Source organism: Orbicella faveolata, unplaced genomic scaffold (genome assembly GCF_042242905.1).
Source record: "Orbicella faveolata isolate gen_17 unplaced genomic scaffold, um_ofav_v1 contig_48, whole genome shotgun sequence".
NCBI classification, from domain to species: domain Eukaryota; kingdom Metazoa; phylum Cnidaria; class Anthozoa; order Scleractinia; family Merulinidae; genus Orbicella; species Orbicella faveolata.
The window spans coordinates 16397830-16407842 of record NW_028301578.1 but is presented as its reverse complement, the minus strand read 5'-3'; the positions used below and the strand labels follow the sequence as shown (position 1 = coordinate 16407842).

General features: G+C 45.7%; 1 pseudogene; it reads right to left on the bottom strand.

The window, feature by feature from the left end:
• Positions 1-1208: 1208 nt before the first annotated feature.
• On the bottom strand, positions 1209-7031 carry LOC110065258 (uncharacterized; annotated as a pseudogene).
• Between the last annotated feature and the right edge of the window lie 2982 nt (positions 7032-10013).

Below are 10013 nucleotides of genomic sequence, written 5' to 3'. Positions count from 1 at the left end.
TTAGTCAAAATCACGATGCGCTTAAGGGTGTCTCGGCTACTCTTTCAGTCTTAAGGTAAAGTGGGCTTAGATTTAACTCCAGAAGCTCGAAAGTAAGGGTTCAAAAATGTTTGTCTCTATTTCACTCACATCTTAGACAATCAGGAGTGAGTTTAGAGACTTTGGGACTGGAAAAAATCTCCCAAGTTTCGCCAGATCGAGCCGAAGATCCTCAAAATCACAATGCGCGTAAGGCGCTCCCGCCTACTCTTTCAGTCTTAAAAAGAAGTACCACTATATTTCGGCCAGCAAGCTCGAAAGTGCGCGTTCAAAAAGTGTTCCTGTGTCCATTTCACTGGAAACCAAAGCTATCAGGAGTTAGTTTAGAGTCCCCGGGACTGGAAAATATGCCCCTATTTGCGGGAAATCGAGCCGAAGTATCCCAAAATCACGATGCGCGTAAGGCGGTCTCGGCTACTCTTCAGTCTTAAAGTTAAGTGGGGCTATATTTCGATCCATAAGCTCGAAAGTGAGCGTTCAAAAAGTTTTGCTGTGTCCATTTAACTGCAAACTAAGGCCATCGGAAGGTAGTTTAGCTTCTCCGGGAATTGAAAATATTCGCCAACTTCCGGGAAATCGAGCCGAAGTTGGTCCAAATTGTAACGGCATCGATCCACACACAACAGACGTTTCAACTCCATTTTATTCGTAGAGAACTAGTAGGTAAAACCTGGGTGACAAAATTACAAAATGTGTCTTGTAATGATACGAAGTGAACAACATTGAAAATACAGGTAGCAAGAGAAATTAAACTTCACATTGTTCATACATACGTTGTTGTTCGTTCTCTGCCGTTCTGAACATCGACACCGTCCTTTGTAAACTAAGATAAACCTGAACGAAAATCTCGGACGAAAACACAGACGCCAAAACGCGACGCCATCTTACAAAAGCACATGGTCCTTTCATCCGCGCAAGGGACGATGGGTGTGAATAGCGAAAACCGCTGGCTCAAAACAGTACTGAAGGTTCAACAACTTTGAATCGCAGCGAATTAATTACCGTCCGGAAATACAGCAAGATAAACATAAAAGTTCCTAACACACCGGGAGGGTGGGGGTCGCTGCGATACAACTTGTAACATTGAACAAATCACAAAATGTCTCCAGATAAACGTTTATATTCAATATCCTTAATGCCATTTGCATTCTTGACTTCGGCTTCAGACTTTAATCCACTGGAACAAGTAGGGCAAGGCGCTGAACTGCCCTTGAAACCACAGTGTCTCTTGCACCCCGGTACTCGTGAACTTTTTCCCCAGTGCGATAGCTCTTGTACTTGACTGTCACCTTGCGCACTTTGCCATCTTCCCCTGGAAAAACATCTTGCACAAGCGCCAAGCGATAATCTCCCCTAAGAGTGTTCTTGTCAGCGACAATCACCACATCTCCTGGACACAAGTTGCGAGTGGCAGTGTGCCATTTGCGCTGTACTACTAATGCTGGAGCATACAGCTCAGTCCAACGTTTCCAGAAGTCCTCCACCACAGACTGAACAAGATGGTAACGTGTTACAATGCTTGCGTCGTAAGGTTGCCATCCTAAGGGGTTAGATGCAGTCGCCCGTCCAAGCAACAAACTGTTGGGTGTGAGAACATTGATGGTTGAATCCATGCTTGGTTTCACTCCAATCGGACGCTCATTTAGTAAGTTGGACACTTCACAACAGACAGTGAGAAATTCAGGTACAGACAGACGTTGGTCACTCACTGAGAAATGAATAGCACGTTTGGCGGCCTTTATCAGAGACTCCACTGCTCCTTGATGCCAGGGACTATCGGCAGGTCCAAATACCCAGGTTGAACCATTCTGAGTAGAATCTCTCTGTAAGGACTCCCTGTCGATTCTTTGCCAGGCTTCTTTGAGTTCCCTCTCTGCGCCCACAAGCTGAGAACCTGGATCGCTGTAAATCTTCTCTGGCCATCCACGAAGACTGGCAAATCTGCTAAGCGCCATCAGGAAATTGCTGGTGTCGTATCCAAACACTGCCTCGATATGAACAGCTCTCATTGCGAGATCGGTGAACAATACACCATATGCTTTGCCACTTGTGCGTTTCTGGACTTCCCCTCTAACTGTGTACGGTCCAAACAGGTCAAGCATCACGTGGTTGAATGCTGGTGCGGGTTCCAGTCTAGCTTCTGGCAGTAACCCCATCGGTTGCTCAAGAAATTTGGCATCGCGCAACTTGCACAGTTGACAGTCCATTTTCACTAGCCTTGCCAGTTTACTGCCTTGAGGCGTCCAGTAACGCATTCGAAATCGAGCAAGGGTTGCGTCGCGTCCCCTATGTCCTCCTGCTTGATGCGCACGTTCCATGAAAAGACATGTAGCTGGATGCTTAGAGGGTAACAATCTCTGAAGGGATGAGTCTGGTGTCATCGCATTGTACCTTAGTAGTCGTTCTCCTACGACCCATATTCCACTTGCATCTTGTACAGGCTTCAGCTTAGCATAGCGACCTCCATGACCTTTCTTGCTGCTGCTCTTCTTTAGCTCGCATTCCATTGTTTTCTGAATGTTCTTCACGACAAAGTCCTCTGCGTCTTTCAAGTGCTGTGCGGTTACTTGCATGGCATTTCCTGCACGGAAAGTCTTGTTCCTTGCAATGTTTTTCAACCTTGCCACGACCCAAATGACTCGATTGATGTTTCTAAATCTCTCATAGACAATCAAAGGAGGATCTGCCCTGGCTACCGCCGTACTACACATCTTCTTCTCTCCAGGGAGCACTTCTTCCTTCTGCAGACCAGACTTGAGTCCCCACTCTTCAACAGGCTTGTACAGGATAGGTGGGCCATTCCACCAGTGGGAGTCTTGATCGAGCTCCTCAGGGGTGCGTCCACGGGTCAACCAATCTGCGGGGTTGTGATAACCTGACATCCAGGCCCAACGGGACATATCACCATTCGTTGCGGCTTGAATTTCTCCAATTCTAACTCCTTCATACACCTTGAAGCGAGTACTGGTCTTGTTGATCATACTCAAAACAGTTTCAGAGTCCACAATTTGCTACACCTCTTCAAATTCGAACCTCATCTCCTTTTCTATGACCTTTCTACCTCGCTTGGACAATACAGCAGCATTTAACTCCATCTGAGGAGTAGACAACTTATTCACTGGGGCGATACGACACTTTGCCATGATAAGTCGACACCAATAGTCCCCGCTGTTTAGGCGCCATCTGATGTAGGCTGCAAAACCATAGGCGAGGTCACTACCATCACTGAAGATGATAAGCCATGGTCGGCCAACAGAGTCGGGTGGTCGTAAACAACGATTCAAACTAAGCTGCTCGAGCTGGAACAGGGAACAGAAGAAGTGAACCCACTTGGACCGTAGGTGGGTTGGCAGCGGATCGTCCCATCCAAGCTTTAGGGACCACGTTTCGCGCAGGTAAATCTTTCCCAGCAGAGTGTAGGGGCACACAAGTCCAAGAGGATCAAAGATCATCATAACCTGCGACAGAACAATTCTTCTTGTCAACACAAGTGGTAGGCCTTTTGGCAAATCAGCTTTCTTGAGGTTTGGGCCTGTGTGTGTTCCTTTCTTCTTCTTGCTGAAGTTGAGAGTGACTTCGAACACCATGGTATCTTCCACTGGATTCCAGCCAAGGCCCAATACCCTCAGGTTGCTATCAGTTCCTTTCAACATGTTTGGGTGCGTGCGTACAGTACCATCAGGTGCAACAAGTGTGTCAACGTTGTCAGACAACATTTCGCCGGTGCGAGGACTTGATTCTCCAGTAAACTGCCAACACTTGACTGCAAAGCCTCCCTTCGCAAGCATGTCTTCTGTTTCACGAGCAATTTTCAATGCTTCAGGTGTACTTGGTTGAGAGTCAATTAAATCATCTACATAGCTGGATCTCTTCAGGAGGTTGGCAGCCTTTGGACTGTCAGTTTCAAACATATCTGCAGTCTTGTACATAGCTTCAGTGCTAATAGCCGGGGCTGGAGTGTCGCCCATATTGACTCGTGTCATCATATACACATCGGGTTCTTGGTCAATTTTCAAATCACGCCACAGGAACCGATGACAATGTTGCTCCAAGGGCTTCAAGTGGATAGAGTGGAACATTTTACGAATGTCTCCCACAAGAGCAACCTGCTCCTCCCTCCAGCGCAGCAATATGCCAATTAGATTGTTCATGTAACAGTCCGGTCCCTTAGCTAAACAGGAATTAAGAGACATTCCTTGGCACACTTGACTGGAATTAAATACGATTCGCACAGGTGTGGAGTGTGACCGTGTGTTGACCACTGCCAGGTGGGAGATGTAAAACTTAGGACCACTCCATTCTTGCAGTTCTTTCTGAGACAACTTCCGTGCAACACCTCGTTCCACCATGTCCTCCATCTGCTTCTGGTAAGTTTCAGCCCACCGCTCGTCCTTGCTGAGTGTTCGCTCGGTACTCTTGAGAGTAGCCAAGGCGCTACTGTAGTTATTGGGTAAAGTTCCTGGATCCACAAGCCAAGGATAGCTAGTTACCCAACACTGTTTAACACCGTCATACTCAAGGTTCTCTTGAATCAATTTTAACTCCTGTTCCTCTTTGAACGAATAGGTGTGGCCAACAGTTGGACACTTGCCACAACGACAACTACCACAGCGTGGAGTTATTTCAGTTCCAATTTCTTCACCACAAATGAAGTTTTCTATAAGGCGTCCCTGATTTTTACCCGCGAGGGGTTCTGCAACATTCGTCTGTCTGAGACTAGCATACTTTTTGCTGACTTTGACCAGCTCTCCAGGGTTGGAACAATTTGGCTGAAACTCGGGGTGAGTGACATGGCATACATGGTAAGCCTCATGCTTGATCACTGAGTTGTGAATCGTTTTCACAAGATTTGAATCGTGCTCAGTTCCTTCTCTCAGATCAGGATGGGTACCTTGAAGACAGACTCCAAAGTCTCCTTTCATGATGCTTAAATTATCTCCACACTTCGCCTCCTCACACTTGGGGAACAACCCAAAGTAGTCGCAGCCCAGGAGAATGTCTACTTTGTCAGTCTTCCTCTGTAGAGAGTCAACATCATAGCCAGGGAACAAATTGGCTAAGACTTTAGTGTCCAGCTTGCTGACAGGACCAGTAATTCTATCCATACCAAATGCAGTGATACTGACTTTCTTGCCAGTGTCCGTTCTCAAGGTGAACTGATACTGTCGGGTGTTGTAAGTCTTCTCAACATCTCCCATCGTGGTTACGTCAAGCGTGAATCTGTTCAGTTTTTTGGCCTTGATTCTATCTGCTGCTTGGTGGGTTATGTAGGTTGTGTTTGAGCCACCATCACAGAATATGGTAACATTCTTCCCACTCTCACACACCTTTGCCTGCTGGATGGGATAGAGAGCAAGGCCAGCTCCTCTTGTAGCATGACTTGCTGATTCAGCATGAGCACAATGGTCAGTTTGTCGATCTTCTTCCTTTCGAGGTGCTGATAGAGTCTGATCTTGACCAGTAGTGTTTGAACCTTCTTTCTTTTTTCCTGACTTGCACAGGAGGAAGTGGTGCTTCTCACTTCCACACAATGAACATGGTTTTTTGCTGGGACACTTCTGCTGTGGGTGATCTCCAAAGCAGACAAAACAGGCATTCACTTGTTTGAGGAGTTCAAACTTGCCACCCTCTCCACTGATGGGGAGTTTCTGAAATTCTTTACAATCACTTGTTTTGTGCTTAACCGTATTTCTCTTGTGGAAAACACACTGGTAAAACTGTTTTTGGCCCTGACCAGTTCCTGTTCCATGATGTGTCAGCCCTTTACCACGATCACCATTCCTCGGTACTTCAAGTGTTCTTCTCCGCCTTGGTTGGTATTCAGCTAACCGAGCTACTGCTTCTCTTTCCCTTTCCAAGAACTTCATAAAGGATTTGAAAGGCTGAATTCTCTCTGTTTGGCTCATATCATGATATTTGCGAATCCACTCCAATCTCAGATGGTTAGGCAAAAGTCCATTGACAAAATCAACGTCCCTCATAGTGAGAGAGTTCAACTGATTCAACTCTTCAAGCTGGCTGTAGGATGACTCCACAACGTCAACAAATTCAACAAGACCTCTGTAATCGGTTTCTGAGACTGGCTTGAGCTTATGTAAATCCTCTAGTGCTGCTTGAACAGTGGCACTGGTATCATCATAGTAATCTTCCAACTTCTTCCACATTATATCATAAGCCTCTGGTTTGGTGACATACACTGACTTGATCCTTTGACTAGCTTCACCTTTCACTGACCTCTTGAGTTCGTGAGCTAAGGCTGTTTTGTTTTTGATTGCACCTTCTGCCAACTGCTTCCAGACTGTTTTAAACTCTGGCCAAGCTTTTCTCTGGCCAGAAAAGGTGGGAAGTGACATTTTCTTGAGGTGAACACCTGGTGTGTCTGCAGAGCTGTTTCCACTGCTTTGAGCTGGCATACCATGACTACTAAGCTGATACGGAGACACATTCATTAACTGTCCAGGATAACCATGTCCTCCTGCTGACTGTTGAACAAATGAGTGTGGCAACCAATACTGCTGGGCCGGGGGACTACTGAAACTAGCGGAACTAATGGGATCAAACCCCATCAAATCATTTGCTTGGCTACCATAGCTCTGAGCTGGCATAGCATAACTGACTGACTGTTGTGGTAAAACACTTGACAAATGTCCAGTGTATACATGTGTCACTGTGGGCTGTTGAGTAGACAACACAGGTAATGGGTGCTGAGGTGTTGGTGCCACACTGTAACCTGCAGGGGTAATAGATCCAGTGCCAAAATGAAAATTGTTGGCTTGGGCACTACTTGCTGATAATGTTACATTCTGTGTCTGTGAGGATGCAGTGACCACACTAGTGACTGATAGATCTGAGTTAACATTGTTTCCTGACTGAGAAGTTCCTTGTACTGGTAATGTAACACTTTGTTCTGATGGATGTGTAGGGGGGTCAGCAGGTGTGGGAACTGAACCCAGTTGAACCACATTTGACGTCTTGGGGGCCTTTGCCTGCATAAAAGCATTTCTGGCCACCGTTTATGCTTCTTTGACATTTGCCCGGTACGCAATAATGTCTAACCCATTAACAACTCGATGATCAGCATGTTCTTCTTCTGAAACCAGGGTTTCATATTCCTCATCTATCACGCAAAAATCATCGTATACTTTCTCTAGTTCAACCATTAAGGCAGTCAAAACATCAACATCTGCCTTTCTTTCAATTGCACCAGTTAATCTTCGCGAAGCTTTGGTCACTTGTACTTTGGCTTTAGTTCTTTCTTGTTTCTTCTCCTCTACAACACTCATGATTGAAAATTACATTCAATCTTAGCTGATAACTTAAAACAAAGAAGTCCACACTCACCGATGGCTAACAACTTGGCGCGAACAAAATTCGAGGTTACTGAGTTCGAAGACAACTTGAAAACACACGTTCAATCTCCCGGTTGGCTGGCAACTTGAAGCGAACAAGATTCGAAGACAACTTGAAAACACACGTTCAATCTCCCGGTTGGCTGGCAACTTGAAGCGAACAAGATTCGAAGACAACTTGAAAACACACGTTCAATCTCCCGGTTGGCTGGTAACTTGAAGCGAACAAGATTCGAAGACAACTTGAAACACACACGTTCAATCTCCCGGTTGTCTGGCAACTTGAAGCGAACAAGATTCGAAGACAACTTGAAAACACACTTTCAATCCCCTGGTTGGCTGGCAACTCGGAGCGAACAAAATTCGAAGACAATTTGAAAACACACTTTCAATCTCCTGGTTGGCTGGCAACTCGAAGACTTACTACAACAACGTTTTACTGTAACGGCATCGATCCACACACAACAGACGTTTCAACTCCATTTTATTCGTAGAGAACTAGTAGGTAAAACCTGGGTGACAAAATTACAAAATGTGTCTTGTAATGATACGAAGTGAACAACATTGAAAATACAGGTAGCAAGAGAAATTAAACTTCACATTGTTCATACATACGTTGTTGTTCGTTCTCTGCCGTTCTGAACATCGACACCGTCCTTTGTAAACTAAGATAAACCTGAACGAAAATCTCGGACGAAAACACAGACGCCAAAACGCGACGCCATCTTACAAAAGCACATGGTCCTTTCATCCGCGCAAGGGACGATGGGTGTGAATAGCGAAAACCGCTGGCTCAAAACAGTACTGAAGGTTCAACAACTTTGAATCGCAGCGAATTAATTACCGTCCGGAAATACAGCAAGATAAACATAAAAGTTCCTAACACACAAATTACGATGCGCGTAAGGCGGTCTCGGCTACTCTTTCAGTCTTAAAGTGAAGTAGGGCTATATTTCGGCCGAGAAGCTCGAAAGTGAGCGTTCAAAAAAATATGCTGTGTCCATTTTACTGCAAACTAAGGCCATCAGCAGTTAATTTACAGTCCCCGGGACTGGAATATATCCCCGAAGTTCCGGGAATTCGAACGGAGGTTGGTCAAAATCACGATGCGCCTAAGACGGTCTCGGCTACTCTTTCAGTCTTAAAGTAAAGTGGGGCTATATTGCGGCCCAGAAGCTCGAAAGTGACCCTTTAAAAAGTTACGCTTTCTGCATTTAACTGCAAACCAAGGCCATCAGGAGTTACTTTAAAGTCCCCCGGACTGGAAAATATCCCCCAAGTTCCGGGAAATCGAGCTGAACTTGGTCAAAATAACGATGCTCGTAAGGCGGTCTCGACTACTATTTCAGTCTTAAAGTGAAATACGGTTGTATTTCGGCCCAGAAGCTCGAAACTGAGCGTTCAAAAAGTTTTCCTGCGTCCATTTCACTGCTAACCAAGGCCATCCGGAGTTAGTTTAGAGTCCCCGCGACTTGAAAATATCGCCAAAATTCTAGAAAATCGAGCGGAAGTTGCCCAAAATCACGATGCGCGTAAGGCGGTCTCGGCTACTTTTTCAGTCTTAAAGTGAAGTGGGGCTATATTTCATCCCAGAAGCTCGAAAATAAGCGTTCAAAAAGTGTCACTGTGTTCATTTCACTGCGAACCAAGGCCATCAGGAGTTAGTTTAGACTGCTCGAGACTGGAAAATATCGCCCATGTTCGGGGAAATCGAGCCGAATTTTGTCAAATTCACGATGCGCGTAAGGCGGTCTCGGCTACTCTTTCATTCTGAAGGTGAACTGGGGCTATATTTCGGCCGAGAAGCTAGAAAGTGAAAGTTCAAAAAGTTTTGCTGTGTTCATTTCACTGCAAACCAAGGCCATCAGGAATTAGTTTAGACTCCTCGGGAGTGGAAAATATCGCCCAAGTTCGGGGAAATCGAGCCGAATTTTGTCAAAATCACGATGCCGTAAGGCGGTCTCGGCTACTCTTTCATTCTTAAGGTGAACTGGGGCTATATTTCGGCCCAGAAGCTAGAAAGTGAAAGTTCAAAAAGTTTTGCTGTGTTCATTTCACTGCAAACCAAGGCCATCAGGAATTAGTTTAGACTCCTCGGGAGTGGAAAATATCGCCCAAGTTCGGGGAAATCGAGCCGAATTTTGTCAAAATCACGATGCCGTAAGGCGGTCTCGGCTACTCTTTCATTCTTAAGGTGAACTGGGGCTATATTTCGGCCCAGAAGCTAGAAAGTGAAAGTTCAAAAAGTTTTGCTGTGTCCATTTCACCGCAAACCAAGCCACATCAGCAGATTGTTTACAGTGTCCGGGACATCAAAATATCCCCCAAGTCCCGGGAAATCGAGCCGAAGTTTGTCAAAATCACGATGCGCGTAAAGCAGTCTCGGCTACTCTTTTAGTCTTAAAGTGACGTGGCTGTATATTTCGGCCCACAAGCTCGAAAGTGAGGGTTCAAAAAGTTTTGCTGTGTCCATTTCACCGCGAACCAAGCCACATCAGGAGATAGTTTACAGTCTCCGGGACATCAAAATATCCCCCAAGTTCCGGGAGATCGAGCCGAAGTTTGTCAAAATAACGATTCGCGTAAGGCGGTCTCGGCTACTCTTTCAGTCTTAAAGTGAAGTAG